The following is a 9,549-nucleotide window of genomic DNA, read 5'->3' on the forward strand; positions in this document are numbered from 1 at the left end:
GCACTAAAGATACACAAAAGGTTGTCACCCCTTCGAACACGGGCAAAATTAACAAACAAACAATTACCGAAATTAACAAACCATCTCCTGGACCCCCTCAAACATCTCAAGGAAATAACGCTCAAACTCCCAAAGCGCCCTCTAAGACTAATTCGATCCCAACTGCAACGAAAGAAAATAAATCAGCAACTCGCTTCAGGACAATTAATCTCCCGCCTGAAGCCTTACCTTTTGTAGTTGTCTTAACAGGAGTACCACCTTTAAGAGAGGGCAAAAGGGAAACACAAGTAGAGTGTAAAAACAAATGTGCACAGTGGCTACAAATTCACAGACCACTACCCCCCAATATTCACGGGGAGATCCTCTCAGTACGAAGGGGGGAGTGGATCGGTAATGGCACGAAGACCATAGCAGGGGACATTATCACGGTAAACTTCAGAGACATTGCAGCAGTTAATTTTATCTGCAATGCCCCCCCTAGCTATACCCATTCACAAATCCACCCGGTACATTTATCCTACTTTTACCCATTTGCATCTCATAGACCTCCGCAGAGCAGGAGACCACCACCGATCAGAATGCCCCCAATGGACCCCCAATATAGACTACCCCAGTGGCAAAGGCCATATCATGTGATCCCAAATTACAATCCTTTCCCAATGCAGCATGCACACTGGAACAGGTTTAGCGTACTTGAAGAGGTTGACTGACAGGGACGGGAAGCACAACCCCCCAACCACACAAGGCCGAAAGAGATAAATCCACTCTTAACAGGAAGGAGCACGGGGCGGGAAATAGATTAGAACCCACGCCCAGCAAAGGAGGTAGCAATAATAGAAGTAGGGGAAAAGGCGACCCATTAAACGCCCCAAAACATAGGTCAACTAGCATACTGAGCAGATCAGCCATCCTTTGTCATTCACTACCCAACCCCGACACATTATACAAAGTGAAAAAACAGGTAGTGCTCCCATTAAGAGACCTAACAGGCACCTTAAAGGAAAACAATCCCGGAAACCTACAAGTCATATCCTGGAATATAGCAGGACTAGCGGCCAAATTTGAATCCCAAGAATGGCTCAGCTATATAAACAAATTCCAAATCATATGTCTGCAAGAAACATGGGTCACTGAACTAAACGACTATAGCCTTGAGGGCTACAAAAGTTTCTCTGTTCCGGCAAAAAAGGCATCTTCGGGGAGAGCTAGTGGGGGACTTGTAATATACGTCAACTTAGACATCCAGGTCACCTGGTCAAACACTAACTGGGTTTCACATAACCTCCAAGTACTAAGGTTTGACTCCACAAGACTAAACTTTTTTCTAGTCAACTGGTATAACGCCCCTGGCACGATAGAAAAGGGAACAGCCATAAACGAGCTTGATGCCTGCCTAGAATATTTGCATTCCCCAAATAAGACACCAAACCGCCAAAGTTTAATACTTACGGGGGATTTTAATTGCCATCTTTGTGATAAACTCAAACCTTTTAACAAAGACTGGTCGAGATGCACAATAACGAAAGGCCCACACTTCACTCACTCAAAAGAGGGATGGGACCTGGAGAGGCTAACGAAAAGGCATAACCTGACTCAAACACTAGACCTTGTTGTGCTGGGTGAAAAAGGAGAACTAACCCCAACATACAAAGGAAGAGGCTGCCACTCTTATATTGACTTTATTTTAGTCTCCCCGCTATTAAAAAGAAACATCAGTAAAACTATGATAGACACAAGCATCTTTAGTGACCATAATCCGGTTATCACCACAATAGAAGGCATCGATTTTAATCTGGTTCCAAAGAGAACTGACACCATAGAAAAAGCAGTGGACCAGGGAAGAAGAATTAAATGGGCCAGGATCGATGGGGATAGATTCTACAAAAGACTGATAGCAGAGGGCTCAGAAGCAATAAACATATGCCTTGACCCAAGCGTGGATGGAGCTTTGGTGGTTAGGGCATTTGAAGAAATTGCATCCCACGTAAACAATCTCTTAAAGTCTACTGGGGTTAACAAAGTGCCCTCAAATCCACGTTGGTTTGACCCATCCTGTACCAAGGCGTTAAAAAAACTGAAAGTCAGCCTCCATGCAAAACTAAGGGACAAGATCCTGATAGCACAGAATAGGGCTAAATACAAAAAAGCACTGAAGAAGCGTAAACTAAGCTTACAAAGTCAAGCCTGGGAGGATCTAAGGGACGCCGCTGAAAGGAAAGACTCTGCAAGTTTCTGGAAAGTTATTAACTCCCCATGTTTCCAGGATCAAGGGACACCAAAAATAACAAACATCATCTTGCCGGAACAATGGCAGAACCACTTTCAGAGTCTATACAACCACTCAAGCAATTTAACCCAGGGGGATGCACCAAGGAGCTTTCAGCCGGCTAAAATGGACTTCTCCCTGAAAGAAGTCGAAATGGGAATTACAGGGCTCAGTAAAAATAAAGCACCCGGCCCGGATGGAATTCCACCTGACTTATTTTTGAGTAAACCCGAGCTGTGGGCCCCGCTGCTCACCAGGGTCTTGAACGAGGCAGTGGTGGCAGGACTGCCTCGTTCCTGGTCAACAGCGACCATAGTCCCTATTTACAAAAAAGGGAATCGCGACGACCCTCAATGCTACCGACCCATATCGCTCATTGATGTGACCGCAAAAGTATTGGGGCGAGTTATTCTCCAGCGGTTACAAGACTGGGCCGAGGAGCACCAGGTCCTCTCGGAAATCCAATATGGTTTCAGGGAGGGCAGATCAACCACCGACCAATGCTTGAACTTATATCTCCTGACAGCTAAATATACCATCGCTGGGAAGGGTTCCATTTACATGGGGTTTATGGACCTTTCAGCGGCTTTCGACCGCGTAAACAGAAGTAAGCTTTGGTCCATGCTGTTGGATTTGGGAGTGGACCAACCGTTAGTCGACACCCTGCAAAACCTCCATTGGAACACAACTGCAAGTGTGAGGTACACACAAGAGGGAAAAAAGACCGATCCCTTTGCTTGCACCAGTGGGGTAAGGCAGGGATGTATCCTCGCGCCCTTCCTTTTTTCCATATACATCAATTTGCTGGAAAAAGATCTTCTCAAACTAAAGGTGGACTCTCCCCAAATTGGTCATCGTGCAGTGCCCGTATTACTATACGCCGACGACGCGGTATTGCTCGCTAGAACCCCTGTAGGACTACAAAAGCTGATCGACGGCTTTGTCAGGTTCATGGACAAACTGGACCTATCAACAAATTTGGAAAAATCTTACATTATGTCATCAGGGCAACCGACAAAAGGGAACTTCACTTATCATATTGGGTCACACAGGATAGACCAGGTCAAGACCTTTTCATACCTGGGGATTTTGTTCGACAACCATCTTAATTTCAAACCTCTGGTAGAGAAACATTCAATGAAACTGGCAGCATCAGTAGGAGCCATTATGGGGTATGGTCAAAGACTAGGAAGATGGTCCCCAGAGCAAATACTGAACCTGTATAGGTCAATTTGCTGTGCAAAGGTATCCTATGGGGCAGAAGTGTGGGGCTTCATGGATAACAAAGCACAGCAAATACAGACTGAAGAAAATAAATTCTTGAGAAGAATTCTGAAAGTGCCCCAGAGCGTACCGGCCTATATAATCCATGAAGAAGAGGGAGAACCCTTCATAGAAGACCGGATCAAAATTAAGCCTCTACTGGCATGGGTTAAAGTATGGACCAACCCTGAGGCGGCCCTCACAAGACAAATTATACAGGATTGCCTCAAACAAGATAAAGGTCATGCCATACCCTGGTTGAAGTACGTCAAGAACTCATTAGCAGAGATTGATTGTACAAGCTTTTTCACATTTCCAGACTCCCTAACCAGCGAGAGCAAAGCTCTGGTGAAAAAACTTTTTCCTGCACGGCTGCAGACATTAAGGGCTGAGAAAGAAAGACACAAATCCACTATCATATCTTACAGTGAACTCACGGCGAAGCAAGGAATGGAACCTTATTTAAGGGTCATGTACAATGCTCAGGATAGCTATGTCATGACCCGATTTAGGCTGAACATGCTCCACCATCTTTTTGCGGTTCCGGCTGGGTTCACTCTCACAGTGGCAGAGAAGGGTACCTGCGGCTGCGACCACAGGTCTCCGCAGGATACCCTTCACTTTGTTTTATTGTGCCCGCTTTATACTGCACCAAGACGTAAGTTCCTGGTGGGGATTTTGAAAGACTTAAAGTTTAAACAAGCAAAATTGGCCCTGAAGTTCCTACAGGAAGCAGAGGATGCTTACACACTTTTCTGCACTATAAATTTTATCCGGATGGCATTACGGCTGAGGAACACCAGAGAATCTTAACTCTAACACTACCCGACCCCTTTTGATAATTGATCGCTGTTCCCCTGGCTCAATGACTTATGGTGTGAGACAATTTTAACTTTTATAACTCTTTTTAAAAGGAAAATTACCTTTTTATAAAAAAACATTTTTTGTGTGTGTATATTGTGTATGTGCTTTTATGGTGTCTTTTTAAGAACCGAATAAAGATTATAAATTGAAATTGATACAGTGCAAAAAAACACAAAATATCAAAGTGCAAAAACCACTAACTTACTTCGAGGTGCCTGAGACAAATTAATCACGATATAGTACATCGAAACACCTGAGAAACCGATCATGATTGTACACTCCAACACTTACCAGAAGGTAAAACAATCACTAAAGATCAACCATGTAAAACGTAAAGTGCAATAGCCATCGACTTCCCTCTAGAATGCTGAGCCCAAGCAATATTGAGCATTACAATATAATAGGAAAAAGTCAAAAATACAAACCAAAGTGCTTGCACTTGTGGAAATCACTTAAATAAAGCAATATCTCAACCCGTCATTTATCAGGTAAAAGACACCATCGCTGTGTGAATCTGCTCGAGTGATTATTATGTTTAGCATATATAAATTCGAATAGCCTCAACCTAGCCATTTTAGCTTGCCTTTGATTATACAAAGGGCATCACGCAGATTTCCAAAGTTGTCAATACAACTATCATGCATTTGAGAAAGATAAAAATATAAATCTTTGTTCACTCTCCAATAGTGCCCCAATATTACCTGAAAGACCAAATAACATTATCAGTAGGTCTGGCACCACTCTTCCCCCAAGCTGCTAGATAATTAACTAAATATTTGGCCCCAAAACATTTGTAAAGCTGGTTAAGCATACAAAATGTGGAACCAATCTCCTTGTGCCAATGTGTTACATCGGAAACATTGATTAGCGACATTAAGAAATTATTTATGTAAAAGCTGATACATAGGGTACAACATCCATATAGCAAAAAATTCAATTATTTTGAAATTTGCTGCTTTAGAAAGTTAAATGGCCAAAAGAAGAAATATCTGGCCAAGATTTTGGGGAAATAACACACCCAGTTGCAAGACATATTTTACAGAAAAAATGGAATCATTTGTTCCTGTAGACTTTGATGCAGCACGTATTACAGAGTACCAAATCCTAACAGTAATATCGATAATTGATGAGTAAAATCCTCTAGGCTTGAATCATAGTACCTCATAATTCTTTAAATTTGTGCAAAGCTAAGCCACAATACAGACCTGGTCTCATTCCCTTGCAGAGCGAACCGGTCCTAGGTCTTACATGTTTTATTCATTTTAAAATCCACTAATATGTTAAATATCTGATTTCCATAGCTTGACTAAAGGGCCTGACAAATGCAGCCTCAAACCTCTACAGTCCTGTAATGAGAAGAAAGGTTGGCAATCCAGTATCCATTACTTTAAGCCAATTTAATTCTTTCTGACTATCATTTCTATTAAAGTTCTGTTTCTAGTTTTTTTAGGCATTTCAAAGTTTAAAAACAAATGAAAGTTGAAGCTCCAACTCTTTTAATATTGCTATTAAAAAACAATTATCGGAAGACAGTGGGTCAAAACACAAACCAGAAAAAGAATCTAAATAGGCGGCTTGATAGCATAAATGGAAGTCCAGTAATGCCAATCCCCCATGGTCTTTGCTTAATTGAATATTAATCAGATGAATACAAGGACACTGATTCTTCAATAAAAACATTATGATTACAATATCAGTCTCATTAAAGTAATACTAGTTTACCTTAATTAAGATATCAGCAAACAAAAATAAAAACAAGCATTTACAATGCAATGGTCTCGGCATTGTTAAAGTTAGAGCTATTGGCATTGCTCATGACATTTTTATTTATATTTTTGTTTTTAAAACATAAACAAATGGCATTGTCATTTACAATGTCAATAGCTTAATCTCTCGCAAATGCGAGACCCATTGCATTTGCACCCACACACAGAGCCACACATACAGAGCCACCCACACAGTCATTCACATAGAGCCACCCACACACAGAGCCACCCACACACACATACAGAGCCACCCACACAGAGCCACCCACACAGTAATTCACATAGAGCCACCCACACAGAGCCCCCCCCCCCACACACACACACAGAGCCCCCCCCCCCCCCCCCGCCCCCCACACACACACAGAGCCAGGTGACAGGAGAGTTTCTGTGTAGGAAAAGAGAACAAAGAATACAGATTGTTCTATTTACGCCAATGTCAAAAAATTACACCCCACCAGTCTAGTAGAAAAATGTCCAAGAAATCTATAACCTCCTTCTGATAGGACAGGAGGAGGCCTCAAACCATCTCGGAGTTAATCTTGCAAGGTCTCTAGGAATGCACCAAGCTGTGGAAGAGCCAGGCAAGCTGGAAGCCCGGCATATTTTGGCGAGGGTAAGAAGGGGTTGGCTTGGGTGAAAGAAGTTGGAGAACTCATTCAAAACCTTGTTACCTTTATTAGTTGTAGGCATTGATTTGACATCTTCAATATCTAGAAAACGTTATACTCTATACATAAACAAGCATACAAGATGAGGAATAGTAAATTGTGCTGCTGAGAAATGCAAAGCGTCCTTAAAAGGAACACTATGATCGACCATTAAAGCATCTCAATCTTGCAAGCTCTGTAGGAATGGAGAAAGCTATAAGGGAGTCCGGTGTAGCTGGAATCCTTCAGCATAGCATACAGGTTCAGGGAAAGTTATCAGAGACCATTAGCATGTTATGTGGTTTATCAAACTGCAGGGGTTGTGTTTCTGCAACAAGGGGCCCAGACAGTCATGGAATAGGAGATGAAAAGAAAAAGTATGCATTGGCTCCATAAGCACAACATCCTATATACATGAACATCAAGGAAACTGTCTAACATTTAGCACCATCTCCAATATCCTTTTGCAAGCTGCAGGAATGTCCCAGACTAGAGAGAAGGCCTGTGTATGTTGCACACATCTTGAGAAAGTTTTCAGACCATTCATTTACACATACCTGGTTGCATTGTAGGGACCCAGTTTCTATAGCCGGGGGACAGGTTTACTATGGGTACTAGGAGTTTAGAGCTGGATTTAAGTGACATTTATTTGTTAACATAATTGTTAAGAGGATCTTTGTGTACACGTTAGGGAGAGTATGTATTGGTAATAAGCAATTGAGGGGTGGATTGTGTCGGGTACTATCGCACACCCCACTGACACAAATATGACAAGAAGAGGGGGGGGCGACACTGTCCCAGTTATGAAGGCATATCGCACTATTTTACGTAGCGAGATTTGTCTTTTCAGCTCATTGTAAGATTATCGAACCATTGCCATAAACACCGGTGTCAGTCAGTCAGTCAGTCAAACAAAACTTTATTTGATTTGTTAAAACCTTAAAAGTACATTCCACATTCCGTGATAAGAGAAAGGACAACAGCAAAACATGGTAATCTTCAACAAGAAAAAGAGCAGCAGCATAACAAGATAATATTAAAACCACAATTACACCTCAAGATACTTAAAAATTAACTTCTCTTGTTCCTTTTAAAACGGAGTATTATAACATTTATTTGTTAAAATCGCTAAAATTTCCTATATATACCTTCTTCAAAATGCAGTTTTTACTACTATTATCCCTTAGTATCTCTACCTTTATTCAGGGATAAGGGCTACACTATACATGTTCTTCTGCGCATTTGAGGAACCACCTAACTTTGTTCATATATTTCCCCAACGCGCAGGCTATATCTAAAGTCTCAATTTCCACCAAAAGAGTGGCAGCTTGCATTCTGTGCGTAATCTTATATTTTTTAAAAATCGGACATAAAAACTCCTTTCGAAAGTCTAAAAATCTCGTACAATCTAATAAAATATGTAACATATCACAGGTGGTTCCTAAAGTGCAAGTGCATTTCCCATTACTTCCTATCATTAAATTTCGAACCCCGTTATTTGCATAGCATGGGTTTATGCCAATTCGCATTTTCAGGACTTCTCGCCTCAGACTATGGCTAGGTAACCGGTCCACGTAAGGGAAGTGCTGACTGCTCTCCCAAGCCACTTTCATGTGTGCTACCGAGGTCTTTTGAGCAAGGTATTCCCGGTCATAACTACGGGACATATTGACCCCCTGAGTCTTTAATTCTTTTTTCCCAAATATTATGGGGTCTTGCGGCAAACATACCTTCAAATCTAGCACCCCATAAGCCTTGCTTATTGAGGCTCTTACCTCTTTTGCCCAGGGGAGCTCACTATTGATAATTTCCTCCTTAGCCCATTGGGAGATTTTAGCAATTTCCCCTACTCCCAACCGCTGCCAGAAGCGTACAAGGCTCATACAAACTGTAATAGCCCAGGAGGTTATTCCCAGCTCCAGTCGTGCTGCCTGCACCATAGAGGATTTTGGCAGAGCGAATAAGCTTTTTAATATATTTCCCTCTTCACTATCCCAGGAGGTCTTACCACTGAGATAAATAACCTCGGCTCCATACAGAAATTGTGGGGGAACCATTGCTTGATAAGCTTTTAAGACCGGTCTATCTGACCTTTCACCATAGGTGTTATTAAAGCTTTTTAGGCCTTTGACCGACGCCAGTGCCCTTATTTTTAATGCTTGCAGGTGTGTATGCCATTTCAGGTTACCTGAGACCCACATTCCCAAATATCTATAGTTGGTCACCCTCTCAAGCAAGGTTGTGCCAAGATACCACGAGGACTTCACTTTCCTTCTCCCAAAACATACTATTTTGGTTTTATCCATATTTACCACTAGTTTTTTACTCGTACAGTAATCTTTAAACCTATTGAGTTTTCTCTGGAGGCCTATCTCCGTTTGATCCATTATTACTAGGTCATCGGCATAAAGGAGGCACGATATGTGCCTTCCTCCCAACTTCGGGTTCGCCCCTCTGACATCTCTTAATACTTGGGGTAGGTCAGCTAAAAACAGGGCGAACAGCAGGGGGGCTAGAACGCACCCCTGTCTTAAGCCGTTTCCAATAGGGATTCTCCTGGTCAGTCCTCCATCCGTGTCCAATATTATCTGTGCCCAATTTTCTGTATGTAATGCTTGGACAAGGGCCAGCAGGTCATCCTGTAATTCATACCCTATTAGTGTTGACGACAGCTGATCCCTGTCCACAAGATCAAAGGCTGCACGGAAGTCAACGAAACAGCAGAATAGATTACTCCTCTGAT

At 42.2% G+C, this 9,549-nt stretch overlaps 1 non-coding gene across 1 annotated transcript; it reads right to left on the bottom strand.

The window, feature by feature from the left end:
* Positions 1–6,627: 6,627 nt before the first annotated feature.
* Positions 6,628–6,760, bottom strand: LOC147748238 (small nucleolar RNA SNORA9). Its single transcript, XR_015300180.1, has one exon. It is a non-coding gene; the product is annotated as a small nucleolar RNA SNORA9 (small nucleolar RNA).
* Between the last annotated feature and the right edge of the window lie 2,789 nt (positions 6,761–9,549).

The sequence above is a fragment of the Lissotriton vulgaris genome, chromosome 1_1 (genome assembly GCF_964263255.1).
Source record: "Lissotriton vulgaris chromosome 1_1, aLisVul1.2, whole genome shotgun sequence".
In the NCBI taxonomy this organism is placed as follows: Eukaryota; Metazoa; Chordata; class Amphibia; order Caudata; family Salamandridae; genus Lissotriton; species Lissotriton vulgaris.